This window comes from Lissotriton vulgaris, chromosome 5, assembly GCF_964263255.1.
Source record: "Lissotriton vulgaris chromosome 5, aLisVul1.2, whole genome shotgun sequence".
NCBI lineage: Eukaryota > Metazoa > Chordata > Amphibia > Caudata > Salamandridae > Lissotriton > Lissotriton vulgaris.
In genome coordinates this window covers 1,919,946,270-1,919,963,530 of record NC_141693.1, presented here as the reverse complement: position 1 = coordinate 1,919,963,530, position 17,261 = coordinate 1,919,946,270, and the positions used below count along the sequence as shown (strand labels likewise).

The 17,261-nt window shown below is 48.3% G+C and overlaps 1 protein-coding gene across 1 annotated transcript in view; it reads right to left on the bottom strand.

The window, feature by feature from the left end:
- Positions 1-17,261, bottom strand: part of LOC147717723 (pyrin-like) — a 141,900-nt gene that overhangs the window by 2,458 nt on the left and 122,181 nt on the right. The gene's annotated exons all lie outside the window — the stretch shown is intronic.

Genomic DNA, 17,261 nt, shown 5'->3' with positions numbered 1-17,261 from the left:
TGATAATATGCCTCTTGGTTTTACTCATGCACCACTTATTTGTAGCCTATCTAAAGTCCTCTTTTCAACTGACCCCTAATATTTTGGCAATGTGGCAACATATACAGCATCACACAAACACAAAAGCACACATGCCATCACACCTACTATCACAACAGCATGCAATAAGGCACCCACAACACAGCACATCATCATACACTATTTCCTGAAGGTCTATACTGCTGACTTAGCAGGTAAGGGTGTGTGCGAGAGAGGAAAGAGAGAGAGAAAAATAAATACTGCACTACTGCTAGGGTTCTGTACCCATCCTGTAGATTAAGGAATTTGGTATCAGTTCCTTATCTTTGTGGTTGTCACCCCACCAAGATATGCATTATCTTGGTGGAAGGCTAGTCTGGGGAATTTCTACAGTGGTAATTTTGACTCACACATCACTCTCCCACATACTGAAGAGTTTAGCAAAACAAAAAAAAGAATGGGATGCAGTTGATATCTTACTGATCGCTCGGACTGAGCTAACGCTTCTGACATTTTCTGCCTTGTGAAGTTAAATGTTAACTTAAGTATTGTTGATCATCTTTGTTGAGGTTCAGCGGCACCCAATGTCAGATTACCTCACGTGTTTCTCTTAAACAGAACTCAAAGAGTCAAGGTTAATCAGTCCCTATCTAAAACCACTTTGGTCACACTAATTGTCCCACAGGGCTCCTCCCTCTCATCCACTCTCTTTAACTTGTTCAAGGACCCTCTAAAGGAAATCCTGAGTTCATCCAACATCCACTATCACATGTATGCCCAGCACCCAACTATACCTGAAAGTCTCCTCCTATGAAGACATCAGTTCCCTCAACTTAATTCTACGGAAAACACAAAGTTGGCCGGCAGACAACTACCTCAAACTAAACACTCAAAACTGAATACCTCGGGGGGCGTGGCTAGCAGCCAACGATGGCGGCAGCCTAGGGGGAGAGCTCCGTGATTGAGGCGGCCTCCTAAAGAAATCCGAACATCTATCCGTGCATGCAATTTCCCAGGCGGGAAGGCAACGAAGCCCAGGACCGGGCGGCAGAGACACGGAACGGCGGGACCTCAGTGCATGGGCTGGAAGTCCAGTTTTCAGCGACCCCGTGTGGGCCTGAGCGGAATGACCGAGCCGGGGAGTGGAAGGACCAGCTGAGCCGGCCGGAAGTTGACTGCTCCGGGCAGAGGGACACCGGAAGCGCCCGCCCGCGGCCGAAGACGACGAAGGAGAACCATCGGCGCCCGGATAAAGCCACCGGAATTAAGAGCCCAGAGTGCAGACCCAGGCACTCCTCCGAGGTAAGGAGGAGAACTGCCCTACCACCCCACGGGAGCGGGAAGAAGCGCTCGGAGCTGTAACGTCCGAGGTAGGGACCGCCATCTTGGGGACTTGCAGAGAGCCCTGCAGCGGCGGTGGCAGCCCGGCGCCGCACACGGAGCGCAGGGACAGACTAGCAGTGGCTCTTCCCCGCAAGGCAGGACAACATATAGCACCCGGGCCCCCCACGGACTGGGGGCGCATTACATTGTGGGAAGCCCGGGCGGGCTCCGGACCTTCCTGACACTCCTCCCTGAACTGACACCGGGTGCTGGGGATCATCCACACGGGACATTCCCCTCGGACCCGGGCCGAAATAATTATCAATAATACAGGCCATACAGTTGAAGGAAGCACCAGGCAAAAGGATTGAGGGACGCAGAGGGGGGAGGCATATAAGACACTGGGGTGCAACAGAGATCGCTCTTCCAGGGGAGAACAGTACAAAGACAGCCCCACGACTGGATCTAATCATCAGCGGCCAGCATCACCCCACCATTCCCGCTGGTCATGGTGGGAGCGGCATGAAAGGATAGGGGCCCTGTGGCGTCGCCAGTTATCGCATGGACCAGACGCAGTTCCCGGGGTTCACGCTGAACCACTAAGAGCCAAGTGGGCTATTGGAAGGAGCCCCGTGGCCATCCGGAGGGGGTACGAGTGGGTCTGACCCAAGTGTGTCTACCTTCTCATTCGAAGAGCCCTGCTGCCAAGATGGCTGGCAAGGGCCGAAAAACGGAGCGGCGCAATCCCGCCTTGACCGGTTTGCGTATGAGAAACCCAATTCCTCCCCCCAGACGCCAAAGCACAGCAGGGCAAGACAGCGGAAGCGGCGGGGGGCAAGAAGGCGACCCTGGACGATGTCATGCGGGCCCTCACGCAAGTGCAAACTACGGTGGGGTCGATCTCGGCTGAAATCACACTAATAAGGGCGGACTTCCATAAGATGACAGAGAAAGTGAAAAATATGGAAGTGGTTACCAAGTCCCTGGTGGAAGATGTGTCGGAGCTGCAGATTAGTATGGAACGCATCTCGAAGGAAAATAGGGAACTGCGTGAAAAGCTCGATGACCAGGAAGGGCGCTCGAGGCGCAACAACATCCGTATAATAGGTGTGCCGGAATCGGAAGACACGAGGGCGATGGACCTATATGTAGAGAACTTAATCAAGCAGAAGCTACAGCCTAAAGGACTCTCCGCGTTTTTCACAGTGGAAAGGGCACACAGGATCCCTGGAGGACGCCAGAAAACGGGGCGCCAACCCCAGGCCGATCATAGCGAGACTCTTTAATTTCAGGGATAGGGACGCCATCCTGCAAGCGGCGAGGACATCACCCCCTATTAAGATCCAGAACTCTACACTGGCCTTCTTTCCGGACTACACGGCCGAGGTCACAAGGAGGAGGAGAACCTTTTTCGAAGTCAAGAAAGAACTGAGAGCTAGAGAGATCCCGTACTCAATGCTTTTTCCAGCCAAGCTTCGGATTGTGGCAGATAATAAGACATGGTTTTTTGAGTCTCCGGAAATGGCGCAGGAATGGCTCGAGGGATGGAGGTCGGCGGGCCTCCCGCGTCGCTCCAACAGGCAGAACAAACTCCGTAATACTGGGTCCCGTCCGGGCTCACAATCCACCGGGGAAGACACCGAGACACTCTCCCCTCTGAATGAGCTACGGGAGGAGGGTGACGAAGAGGAACAGTGACTCACTGCTGTGGTCCAGCTGAACTGACTGCATTGACGACCGGCAATGCCGCCTTGGACACTGGGCGGAGGGCCTCCGCAACCGTGGAAGGAGGCCGCTGACTACGGAGAGTCCTTCACCCCAGCGAGCAAGTACTATGTTTTGGGATGGGATCAGGCACTCTGCTAAGTTGGGGGGGCGGGCAGTTCTGAGTCCGTTGAGCAGGGGGGCAGGGAGGGGGGGACTTGGAGGTAGGATGTGTTTTTGGTTATCAGTTAATACACAGGGTCAGGAACGACACCATGGGGCACACGCGCGTAGAATAGAGGTTGCGAGGCGCAGCACACAGACTCACTCCACAAGCTGCTTGATTCACCGCAAATATAGACAAACTTCCTGCTCATCTACACATGGTGGGGAGGGATACTAGTATGGGGCGGGCATCTCCGTTGAGCATCATGTCCTGGAATGTGAGGGGGCTGGGAGACAAAATCAAGCGTGGGTTGGTCTTACAGAACATAAAGAGACTGAATCCCGCCTTGGTCCTACTACAGGAAACGCATCTAACTGGCACAGCGACACGGGCCCTAGATAGGAAAGGCTACAGCATGGTTGTACACTCTGAGTTTACTAAGGGGTCAAGGGGTACAGGAATATTAATGCACCGCTCTTCCAGGTTCATATCCCAATCCGTTAGCATTGATACACAGGGGCGCTTCGCGGCGATACATGGACAGTGGGAGGGGAAGCCGCTCAATGTGGTCTCTGTGTATATCCCGCCGGCACTGCACACCTTAGCTCTCCCAGAACTGGGAAAATTCCTGTTGGACCTTCCAGAAGGTGATCTTATCATGGGGGGTGACTTTAATGCGGTGGCACACAACTCCCTAGATCGCTACCCTGTGCGCACACAAACACCAGGGCCTTCCAGATTACAAGACTTCATGGAGGCACAAGGTTTAGTAGACATATGGCGGCAGTTCCACCCAGAGGACAGGCAGTATACCTACTACTCGGTAGTACATGACAGCCTATCACGGATTGACTACTTCCTTACTCTAGGGGGGGGCCTCCTCAATTTCACGGACACTCAAATCAGACCGCGAGGGGTCTCGGACCATTCCCCACTGACACTGACTCTCTCTAGCCGGGAACGAACCCATAGACGCATCTACCCTATCTACCCGGGATACCTCAAGGAGCCTAATATAGCCAAGTCATTAAAAAGAAGTACGAGATCCTACCTCGCTGAAAATGAAGGGTCGGTGGCATCCCATGTAACTTATTGGGAAGCATACAAGACGGTTCTTCGCGGGCAGGCAATCTCTGCTATCACACAGCATACACGCACGCGACGTCAGGAACTGGTAGAGCTAGAGGACCAACTTGCCAGAGCAACGCAGGACCACAAGAGTAACCCGACAGGGGATTTGCAACACGCGCTTAAACTGTGTCAGCAGCGTCATGCTGACCATGTGCGCCGCATGGTGGTAGACAGCATGGCGGCGACAGAGTAGAATATACGACGTGGGCGATAAGGCAGGTAAACTCCTAGCCTGGCTGGAACGAAAACGGGGAGGACAGAGGGCCATACTGCAACTGAAAGACTCTGAAGGGGTGATACAGACCAGTCCGGCACGAATAGTGGAACTCCTGGCGGACCATTTCCACTCAGTATATTCCCCCGAATTCGAGGTCACGCGGGAGATGGCAGAAGGATCCCTCTTAGGGGTGCCTACACGTACTCTCTCTCAGGACAAACGGGACGAGCTTGACTCGGACCTGACGGCTGAAGAAATACAATTAGCCATAGCAGCGTTACACCCAGGGAAAGCGCTAGGCCCCAACGGAGTGCCGATTGAATGGTACAAGAGCATGTCCGAAACGCTGTCCACACCCTTGCTCAATATGTACAGGGAATGCCGAGAGCGGGGGCATCTGCCTCCTGATCAGCGCACGGCCACAATAATAGCAATACCGAAGCCCGGCAAACCCCCTGAAGAGTGCGGATCATACCGCCCAATCTCCCTCCTTAACGCCGAAAATAAAATTTTGGCAAAACTATTGGCCACTAGACTGCTGCCCCATTTGACGCACCTGATTCATCCGGACCAGTCGGGCTTTATGCCACACCGGAGTACGGCGCTGAATTTGCGGCGGCTGCACGGGGTACTAGCACGCGCCCCACAGTTGACGGAGCCGGCAGCGGTGCTATCATTGGATGCCAAAATGGCGTTCGACCTGGTAGAATGGAGATATCTCTTTGCGGTCCTGGAACACATGGGGATTGGCGAGAAATTCATATCGTGGGTCAGGCTATTATATACTGACCCCGTGGCAAGGGTCACGGCCAATGGTTGTATCTCGAGAGAACTCCCGCTGGCGAGAGGCACAAGACAGGGGTGCCCGCTATCGCCACTGTTATTCGCCTTAGTATTGGAACCACTGGCGACGGTCATCAGAACCACCCAGCTGCTGAAGGGCATAAGATGGGGAGGCGACTGGGAGGATAGGGTTTCCCTGTATGCTGATGACATGCTTATTTACCTCACGGACCTCACGAATGGTATTCCGGTACTACTGGCACTGTGTGAGAGACATGGTGCAGCATCAGGGTACAAACTTAACTGGTCCAAGTCCATACTCTTTATGGTACAGGGCGATCCCCCGGTCCTACCTACTGGTTGCCAACTACTCACGGAGCCCCTTTCCTTCAAATACCTGGGGATTCAAATCACAAAGGAACATGCTACCTTTGTGGAGTTGAACCTTGGGCCCCTGCTGGGCAGGCTCAGGTCGGATGTGCGCCATTGGAAGACCCTCCCCTTGACTCTGCTAGGTAGAGCGGCGCTCTTCAAAATGATGGCGCTGCCTCGTTTCTTATATGTCCTAGAAAACACGCCGGCGATGGTCCCGATGTCGTTCTTCCGCCAAGTGTCGGCGCAGATGTCGGGCCTCCTGTGGGGAGATAAGCCGGCTAGGGTAGCACAACTGAAACTGAATCGAGACTGGTACAGCGGGGGGATAGCACTCCCGAACCTTGAATTGTACTATTGGGCAGCTCACCTTAAGGTGATCAACCAATGGATTCATGGAGCACAAGATGACCCGGCCTACCTGGCGGACAGACGCCAATTGGGCACGAACACCCTACTGGCCCCTCTTTATAACAAGGGCATGATGAGGAAGCTGGAGGGACCCACTAAACACACAGTGTCAATATGGCATAAAGCTCAGAGGCGGCTAGCTTGGGAGGGAGTGATTACTCAACTTACACCACTATGGGATGCCAAGGCCCTCTGTAATCTGCGCAGCTGTAAAGGATTTGACAAATGGGACGACATCGGGATCTCTACGGTGGGTGACCTCTGGACGAGGGATGGCGTGCTCTCCTTTGCGACTCTGAGGGAGCAGTACGAGCTGGGGGTGACTGAAACATACAGATATGAACAAGTAAGGCATGCACTCTTGTCAGTTTTAGAGCCGGGGGTGTCGGTCCCGGAATCGGCCCCGTTAGAGGATCGATTGCTGACAGACTATATGGAGGCAAGTGCTACCTCACTTACCTACCGTAAGCTGCTGAACAACCTACCGGATCCACTGGTGAAGCTGAGGGAACGCTGGGAGAATGAGATCGGGGACCTGGATGAGGCCGATTGGAATGCCGCATTGGCGTCACCGAGGGAGGCGGGTATATCCACCAGATTTAGACTGGTCCAATTTAAAATACTACATAGGGTTTACTACACCCGCACAACACTACACAAAATACACAGGGCTGAACACCCATACTGCCTAAGAAACTGTGGGGAGGAGGGTACGCTGTTCCATACTTTGTGGGCCTGCCCTGCGATACAAGAGTACTGGAGACGTGTAACACGCACGGTCGGTCAAACCCTGCAGACCTCGTTCACACCTGACCCTAGGGTCTGCCTGCTGAATGTGTGGGGCCCAACCGACCTGCCATTGCATGGGAGACGATGGGTGACCATTGGTATGATGCTGGCAAAAAGGGATATCGCAAAGAATTGGGGGGCGCTGGAGACCCCGACCCTGGATCAGTGGTGCAGGAACATGGACATGCTTATGGTGACTGAGAGGGCAATATACCAACAAAGGCTGAATCCACGTAAATGGAACAAAATATGGACACCTTGGAACACATACAGGGGGGATATCTGTGAGCCTCTGCCTGAGGATGAAGAGGGAGATAGCTCGGGGGAGGAGGAGGATATGGAGGAATAAGGGGGGACAAGGGAAAGGGCATTAGAAGCAACGGAATGCACAGGACCCTATGAACTGAATATACAGGCAGGCTTGTTTTTGCAGTAACTATGTACATTGTCTTCAGATGCTTCTATTCACGCAAATGCAGTATTTGATTTATGACGCAGATCGTATATACTGACCCTTTTATTAATAAGTTAAGAATTTGGGGGGAAAAACAAAAAATTAAAAAGTTGCTTTAATGATTGGAAGCAGCTGAATGTTGACGCTGCACTGAACTATGACTATCCGTTGATGTTTAACATGTGATGGCAACAATAAAAACAAATTAAAAAAAAAAAAATGAATACCTCACGGGCCAATTAAGGACCCACAGGGCATTACGGAAGCCTTTGACAACCACTTGGTAAGGATTTATACCTCCTGCACTACATATACGACAGAAGATTCACGTCAACTGTTAGCTGACATGACATTACCTACCTTATCTGATGCTGATAGGGAGGGGCTGGAGGAGGACCTCACAGAGGACGAAATTTGCAGGGCCATAAATAATATCCAATCTGTTCCGATTGAATTCCTTAAGACTGTGGCCACACAGGTCGTCCCCCCCACCTTAAAAACATGTTCACTGAAAGCTTTGATAAGGGTATCCTCCTGCACGACCAGCTGCTTGCTTCAATTGTGGTCATCCGGAAGCCTGGGAAACCTGCAGATAGTTGCGGTTCCTATCGACCAATCTCTTTGATCAATGTCGAAGCCAAAGTTCTGACCAAGCTCCTGGCTAATCATCTTATCCCACTTCTTTCATCCCTGGTTCACGCCGACCAGTCTGGCTTCATGCCAGGGCGGAACACAGCTCTGAATATTGGCCATCTTCACAATGTTTTGGATCGACAGCGTTACATACAGGAAGATGCGGTGATGCTCACTTTGGACGCCTCTATGGCATTTGATGCCACAGAATGGCCCTACCTTTTTCAGGTGTTGAGGTCTTGGGTTTGGCCCGAAATACCTAGGTTGGATTAAATTGCTACATACGGACCTGCAAGTCCAGGTTAAAGTTAATAACCGACTATCTCGAGTGTTTATACTGGACAGAGGCACCCGACAGGGCTGCCCGCTATCCCCTCTTATCTTCTCTTTAATCCTGGAACTGCTGGCCTCCTGGGTGCGAAAAAACATGTCCCTTAGAGGACTGAAATAGAGTGAAAATCATGAAGATAGAATATCGTTGTATGCCTATGATATACTGGTGTACCTGGCTTCTACCCGCGCGCCCCTAAACAGCCTCCTACATATTTTTACCAACTTCGGCAAGTACTAAGGCTATGCCATAAATTGGAGGAAGTCAGTGATATAAGGTTCTCCATGGCTAGACCCTCGATTGCCCCTGGGTTGCGACCTCGAGGTGGCCTGTGACAGCTTTTATTATTTAGGAATTTTTATTACCCCCGACCCTCCCCTCTCCTATGACAAGAACTACTGGAAAACCCTACCTTTGTCCCTACTGGGCCGAGCAGCCCTCTTTAAGATGTTGGCCCTTGCCCGGTTTTTAGAAGTCCTTCAGAACTTCCCATACCCAATCCCTGATTCGTATTTCAAAAGTATTGATAGAGAGTTGAGATCATTGCTATGGAGTGGAGGGACGCCGCGTATTGCATTACACAAATTGTCTAACTCTGAGGGGTGATAGGACGGAGGGATCGCCCTCCCGGACATGTGACTCTATTATTGGGCATTGCAACTAGTCTTGGTAAACCACTGGTTGTACCATCCGCAGGACCCCGTGTATATGCTAGACAGATACCAAATGGGGCGGGATGGGTATTTAGGTGCCCTCTAAACGAACGTCCGGAAAGGGAGGATTGTGGGCCCCACGGCATGTACAGTGCAAATCTGGCACCAGGCGACCAAACACTTGGGCTGGACTGATGTACTGACGCAATTCACTCCGTTGTGGTACACACAGAAGTTGGAACTCTTGTGCCATCAACAAGGGTTGGACAAATGGGACGCGATTGGACTCTCCAATATAAGTTACCTTGTGAAAAAGGTACGAGTCCTGTCGTTCCCAGAACTGCAGGAGAAACAAGACATGGCCCAGGCGAGGCGTTTCAATACCTTCAGATTCGTCATGCCTTAACGACCGCTCTCCCAGACATGGGTAACCTCCCGGAATCATCTCTTTTTGAGGATCGTCTACTCTCTGAACCACTCCCTGACAAGGCCATTTCCCTAACGTAACGCAAGCTGTGTATTAACCTACCTGACCCTTTCCTAGCTTTCCGCAGCCGGTGGCAAGCCAATATTGATGATATTGACGACGACAATTGGCAAACTGCGTTAATGTCGGCGAGATAGGCAGCCATTTCACTCCGCTTCCGGCTAATTCAATTAAAAGTTCTGCACAGAACTTACCTAACCAGGGTTACACTAGCTAAAATTGGGATGCGACAGGATGCGTCTTGTCTGTGGGGTGTCACCAGGAGGCAATCTTCTACCACACTATCTGGGATTGGCCATCCCTGCGTCCCCTATGGGAAGGGGCTACCACATACTTGCAAGACGAACTAGATAAACAGATTAACCTCACTCCATCATTGGGGATCCTTAACATTTGGGAACCATCCAACCTCATTGATGTGGAACAGCAACTGGTTACCTTGGATTATGTGTTGGTGAAGAGAGCCATTGCAATAAAGTGGGGGGTGGCGGGGCAGCCTTCGATAAACGCATGGGCGCCTGATTTAGATAAATGTATGGTGGCAGAAAAAGAAGTATTTAAAATCAGAGGATGCCCCAAGAAATGGGACAGAAAGTGGAGTGGGTGGAATACATATTGTGGAAACCTATGCGTATTTCCGACTGTAGAATTGGAAATGGCTAAAGGGAAGCATCCTGCACTTGACACGATGGAATGAATGTACAATTATGTTTAGTGATCTGTTCCTGATGTTCTAAGATAGAACTATCTGTGATTTACACCTGTGATGATTGGAACTTTGTTAATAATAAAAAAAACTGTTAAAAAAATAAACGGAATACCTCCTAATCACTGCACCCAATCAGTCCTCCATCATTCAGGAATGGATGAAACAACTAGCAGCCCTCAACTGCTTGCCACACGTTAAAGATTAAGTGAGATCATGGGGAATAACTCACAACAAGAACCTTAACATGCAGAAGCACATCACTGCTGCCACCAAAGGAGCGAACCAGAAAATTAACATGTAGGAAAATCAAAACCCTTCCTCCCCCCTCAATGACTTCACGTCTGCAGTGCAAGCCCTAGTGATTCCCAGGTGAGACTATGAAAGTGAAACTCTCTGCGGCTTGCCCAGATCTAAAACGGCTCCCTTAATTCTGCTACCAGACTCATCACAGGATCCACAAGAAGCAACCACATCACCCATATCTGAAATCCCTCAATGTACTCCCTTATGAAGCAAGAACTCAGTTAAAACTGGCTTGCATGGCCCATAAAGCCCTTACTTTCAATATCCCAAGTTACCTTGCTCAGTAGCAGGATCTTTTTCGGGGCTGTAGATCCTCCAGAAGCTCCAGCATCTTATTACTGAAACCTCAGAGATTCTTTAAAAAGAAAACCTACAATCGAGCTTTCTCTGGGATCGCCCCGAGAATTTGGAACTCCTTTTCCCCTTAAATCAGACTGAATCCTCAACTGAAAGAAGTTAAATTACTACCTAGGAACAAATTACAGGCCTAGAACCTAGGATCTCTTCTCTCCATACCTTTCATGACACGTTCATTACACTCATGACTACTGCTCGCTGTTACTGTTTTTGTTCTATCAATCCCGACATCGTGGTGATCCCTCCCTTATCTGGGGAGCTCCATATCCTGTAGTGTTATCAACTATGATATTATTGGTTCTATCTGTCTCTGCTCTCTGAACATATTTAAAGCGCTCTAATACCCACAAGGGTCATGGACCCGCTATATACAACTTTTTAAATAAATTAAATAAATAATCTCAGTTCAGGCACAATACAAACAGGATTCTGCTGAGTTGCTGCTCTGTCTTTTTTGGAGAGGCAGGGGATGGAATGGGAGGGCAGGTCAAAAGTGCACTACATCTGTCCTTGTATTGTTACCTGTTTTAAAGGGAGAAATAGAGAAAGTGCTTAAAGCCTTCTATAGGTACATTCTTAATTCTCGGCGATCCCACTTTAGAAAAACTATTTTCAGACCCATATTTGTCAGATGTCAATACATTTTCATTCTATTTTCCTTCTCTAAAAATACATTCTGATTATTTTTTTAAAGCACAATAGTTGAACTAAGGAATGATAAAACGTTTAGTTTCATGTGTCCTATTTCTAGATTTGTGAAACAGCTTTTATTATTGCCATATCCAAATTTGGTAATTTTGTCCTTGAAATCCTAGTTTCGACATCTGACCAAAAGAAATATTAATTATGCCAGTCAGTCAGTCAATTATCTTTATTCGATTATTAAAAATCATAAAAGAACGAGCATAATTACATAACAGCATTTCATCAGAGCACAAGTTGTTACAAAAAAACAAACAATCATTATTTTAAAAACACTAAAATCACAATGAGTCATACAAAGATATTAAAAAAATGATACAAAGATAAAAAAGGGGCTTATTAAAGCACAAAACATTTTAATAAATGAGATAAAGAGGAAAATCATTATTCAGGGATAGGGTGCCTATATCTTGTGCGGTGCTTATTTAAACGTGCTCCTGCAACTAAAAAACTAGCAACAGAAAAGGCTACTTTAACGTTAGGAAGGAGTTGCAAAAACAACAGGGCTGGTTTTACCTGAATAAAGCCTTGATTACGTAAGATTGGAAGCAGGTATCTTTTTCTAATCTCAATATAATGTCCGCAAAACATGATAAAGTGCATCGTGTCCTGTGTGGAAAAGTGGTCACAATCACATGGTTCAGCATCATCGGGTCTATTCCAGATTCTAAAATTGCCCAGGATAAAGTGAATCAAATCAAAACGAAATCTCGTTAAAAGGAAACGGTGATAAGAATTAGTTACCAGGAAAAGATATGGTTCCATTCCTGGAACAGATGACAACATACAGTGTTTCCTTACCATGGTTTTTTTTAGCTCTATAACTTCCCTCTCCAGGGCATATAGATTTGTCAGGGTGTTTTTAACTGATTTAAGGTCTTCGTGACTAATCACATCTGGAGATGAAAAGATGTCCGGGCGTCCAGCTAAGATTAGCTGCGTTTGTACGTGTCTTACCCACGGGATGTTAAGGGCTCTATCCAGGGCTAAACAATCTTTTAAAATAGTGTGATTTAAAGTAAGCTCCTGGTTAAGCCAAGTTTTCATCCAACCAATCACTGGGGCTAGTTTTAAAATGTCAGATATATAGCCCAATCCTAGCTCTGTGTGTAGTGCAAAGGTCGAAGTCGATTGGGGGACAGAAAGCAGAGATCTCAGAAATGTATTTTCTACATTCTGTATTTTATCAGAGCTAGTGTACCCCCAAATAACAGAGCCATACTGGGCAACGGACAAGCATATTGCTTTATAGACTTTGATGATGCTCTCCATGGGACGGGCGCCTAGTTTTTTTAGCAAAGCCTAGCAACCCTGCTGCCGCTCTTGCAACAGCGTTGCTTTTGACTGAATGCTGAGGACCCCAGGTGCCCTTTCCGTCAAAGGTCACTCCTAAGTATGGAAAGGAAGGGACTCTCCTGACCTCTTTACCAGCACAGTAAAATGTTTTCAACTTTCTTTTCCTGCCTGCGGCTCCAGCAATCATTATATGAGATTTCTCTGTATTGATTTTCATGTCCAGCGAGGACAAAAAGTCTCCAAAAGATAGGAGGAGTTTATTTAACGCTACTCCGGAGCGTGCCAGGAGAACAGCATCGTCCGCGTACAGGAGGACAGGGATCTTTGTCTCGCCTGCACGCGGAATATCAATATGGGATGTTGCCATGACTGCCTCCAAATCATTAATGTAAAGGGTAAAGAGGAGGGGGCAAGTATACACCCTTGCCTGACCCCCCTCTCTGACTTAAAGTGACAAGTGCATCTTCCTTCCCTAGTTACTCTGACCGAGGTCACAAGATCCTTATGTAGCTCAGCTAGGTATCCAACCAAAGGGGAGTCGAGGCCCATGGCCAGAAGGATCCTCCACAACTTTGCCCTGTTGACCAGGTCAAAAGCTGATGAGAGGTCCATAAAGGCCATGTACAGGGAACTCCCCTTGGCGGTTACATGTTTATTTAAGATTAATTCTAGGTTTAGGCACTGATCTAAGGTTCCTCTTTTGGCTCTAAAGCCATATTGTGCGTTAGATAGGACGCCCTTCCTTTCTAAAATCAGTCTTCCTAAGAGGACTCTTCCCAAGATTTTAACACTTGAGTCGATGAGAGAAATTGGCCTGTAACAGGCCGGGTCTGTCCTCTGTCCTTTTTTAAAAATTGGTACTATAGTCGACCTGGCCCAGCTAGAGGGAAAAATAAACTCCGTTGTAGCGTTAAAAATATTAGTGAGAATCTTGGAACTTAGTTCGGGAGCACTCTTAAAGAAATCTGCGGGAACCCCGTCGGGCCCCGGTGCCTTTTTACAGAGTGTATCCTTAATTGCTTTTTTCACCTCATCTTGGCTAAAAGGAGAGATGGGAGTTATCGGTTGTGTGGGAGGCATTTCACATTCTAAAGTAGTGTGAGTACAACTATAAATGTTGCTAAAATGTGTCACCCACTGTTCATCTGGAATAATACAGTCTGCTCTCTGATTATCTAGTTCCGCGAAGTATGGGTGATTTATAACTGCCCAAAATTTGGCACTATCTTTCTGTGTTTCAGGCAATAATAAATCACTCCAGGCCTCGTTTTTTATCTCAGATTTCCTCACCCTGATAGCTTGATTGTATTGTTTCCTTAATGACGCTATCAGCTCTCTGTCTCTAGGTTTATTTTTTAGTGCCTTTAGGAGGATTGAGTGGGCCTTGGAGCAGTTTGTGTCAAACCATCTGGGGCCCTTGAACCTATTTGGCTTTGCCTTTACAGTCAGATCTAAATTGACCTGGCGGCAAATAGCATTAAAGGCCTCAACCATAGTGGCGCTGGAGTTCTTATTATCTAGACAGATGGCGACCTCTCCCTCAACTTTAGCCAAAGTTTCCTGTAAGAAGGTGATTGGAGTAACTTGATCCCATTTCAGCCTCCGATTCTGATCTCTCAGAACTAGTTCTGTCGCGCATAAAGCGTCGATCTTTCTTTTTCCCAAGACTCCCTGAGCTATAATCTCTAAAATCACAGGATTGTGATCGCTAAAAACTGTGGTTTCTACCTTATAATTAATTACTTCAGGCAGAATACTAGGAGATAAAAAGATATAATCTATAATTGTGCCTGAGTCATTGCCCACATATGTCGGTGACCTCGGACCTGTGGGGCAACTACATGATTCATATAAGTTGAAGGTAGCTAAGAGCAATTCCAAAGCCTCACCGCGTGGTGTATGTTCGAAATGCGGTGGGGAGGAATAGGGGGAAAATTCCTCAAGTTCCCCGTGACAATCCACATGGCATGGGTGAATATTAAAGTCTCCCATAAGGATCACCTCATACCCGTGGGCACTGTTCTCACTGTGGGTAGTCAGGAATTCCTCTAAGGTTACCAAATGCTCGATTGGAGTTTGACTGACAGGAGAATTATAAAAGTTCACAAATAATATGGGATGGGAATTTGATGTAGTTAGTTCAACCGCTAAACAGTTTTTGGATTTGGACTTAATATGTCTAGGTTTTCCTTGGACATCTAGTGAAATGTATATAGCCAACCCCCCTTTGCTCTTCCTGCTTTGCTGGGGTCTGCGGGTACATTAAAATAAGAAAAACCATCCAAGGCCAATCCGTCTGATGTTTCCCATGTTTCTTGAAAGGCAAGAATATCATAGGATCTAATTATGTCCAGCCAGTTCTTGTCGTTAAATTTGGCTCTAAGGCCAGCAATATTCCAGCTCATAATTCTACAGACCCTAACACCTGCAGAATACTGAACAGACGGATCAGGAGCAGGCTGGGGTCCTTCTACATCACTATCTTGTCTTGGCAAAAGTCAATCATTTTGATCCATGAAAGATAACGGCGCATAGCGATTGTACAGTTCAAGTGGTTGTGTAACTGGGTTAAACAATAATGGTTGGTGACAATGGGCTGCTACGTTGTGCCTTGAATCTTGTCCCCATCTGAAGTTCAAGTCCCAGTTGTTATCCCACCCTAGGGCAAGGGTCCTTGGGTAAGTAACGTTCTGCTGTTCCCCATAAAAGAATTTTAAATTTAGGGGAACCACAGTACCCCGTCTTCGTTGGGGAGGGAAAATGTTCGCAAGAATGTTCAGAAGAACGTCTTGATTTGAAAAGCTCACTGCCACACAATCCCCTTTGAACTTTTTCGGCCGATTACCCAGCCAGGGAACCCTGGTTGCTGACTTAATTACGCTTGCCAGATGATGCTTTCCCCCTGGTGCTAGCCGCATGTTACTAGTTAGCCAATGTAGGGCTTTGCTGCAAAGAGAAGTGGGGCTTTCCACTGTTCCCCCTTCCAGCGGGGGGACATTTGCGAGGACTAAAACCACGGGTGTGGCTTCAACTATGAATTGCAGGGGATCCGTTGAATGAGCTTGTGCTTGTGCTGGGGGAATATTGACCGAAGGGGTTGGGTCTGTTGGAATATTAGCTAATAGAGGACCCTCATTAATAGCAGTCAAAGTTGGTAGATGTGGTCATGAGTTCTCCCCAGGCAGTTGATTACCATCTCCATCACCCACATCACTTCCAACAACATTTCCCCCAGTGTTATTACTCAGGTGTGTGACTATCGTAGTTATATTTTCAACACCACCTGCAACCAAATTATGAAGTCCACCCAGCTTCTTAACATCTGCTTGCAGTTTATCAATTTTGGATATTAGAGGTTTGATAATAGTGTTGATTTTTATCTTGAGGAAATCTGCAATTTTTTCAAAAAAAGCCTCCTCAAAAGTATAATTTGGTTGGTCCTCAACACTGTTCGCTTGTTTAGATTTTGGGGTAGTAGCCTTCTTCCGTCTTGTCCCTGAGCGTAACCCACCTCGCTTTGGTGGATTCTTAGTGCATAGTCGTTTAGGCCTGGCGGCGTGCCCTATAGGAGACTGCTCATCCGCAGAGACACGAATCTGTTTGTCTTGTTCAAATTCAGTATCAATATCTGTGTCGCCCTCAGCCTCAGCATTAGGACCCTCAGGTGCCGGGGCTACGCTATCCGGTGTAACAGGTATTCCTTGGGAAGTAGTATCAGTAGTAATGACCACACTGTGAGCTTCTTGCAGCTGGGTGTCATCAATCAAGATAGATACTGATGTGGAAGGGGACAAACATCGTAAATCAGGGGATTGACTCAACCCCAAAGACTCCCTCCTTTGCATATTTATCTTCTTAACAGTCTGAACAAGGTAATTGTCAATAGTGTTTAGCGGGGCTTCATCAAGTTTTTTAGGCATAATTGGGAGTATAAACAAATTTAATGTTGTGAAAACAAAAAGAACAGTTAATAGAGTCTTGTGAAAGCAAGACTTACTTGAGGGATGAATCACAGAAATATTTCCTGCAGCGTTTCTGGCCCTGCCCCTGCCTCCTCCTGCCGATGAGGGCCGTAGAGGACCCGCCCTTTGCCCGGGCTTAGCCCCGGGCGTCCCGCTCGCGTCCCGCGACGCGGGGGGTGTGCCCTGCTTTATGGGCCCCTCGGCGCTGTCTTCGCGCGTCACACAACGCGCCGCCGCGAGGCCTGCCGGGTGTTGTGGTTCCCGGAGCGGCGGCGCGGGTCTCTATGGCAAGATGACTCTCGGCGGTGGCGGCTTCTCCAACTGCAACAGAGCGGCGTGGCAGGTAAGTATTCTATGCTGCGGTCTCCCCCGCTCTGCCGGGGTGTGACCTGCTTTATGGGCCCCTCGGCGCTGTCTTCGCGCGTCACACAACGCGCCGCCGCGAGGCCTGCCGGGTGTT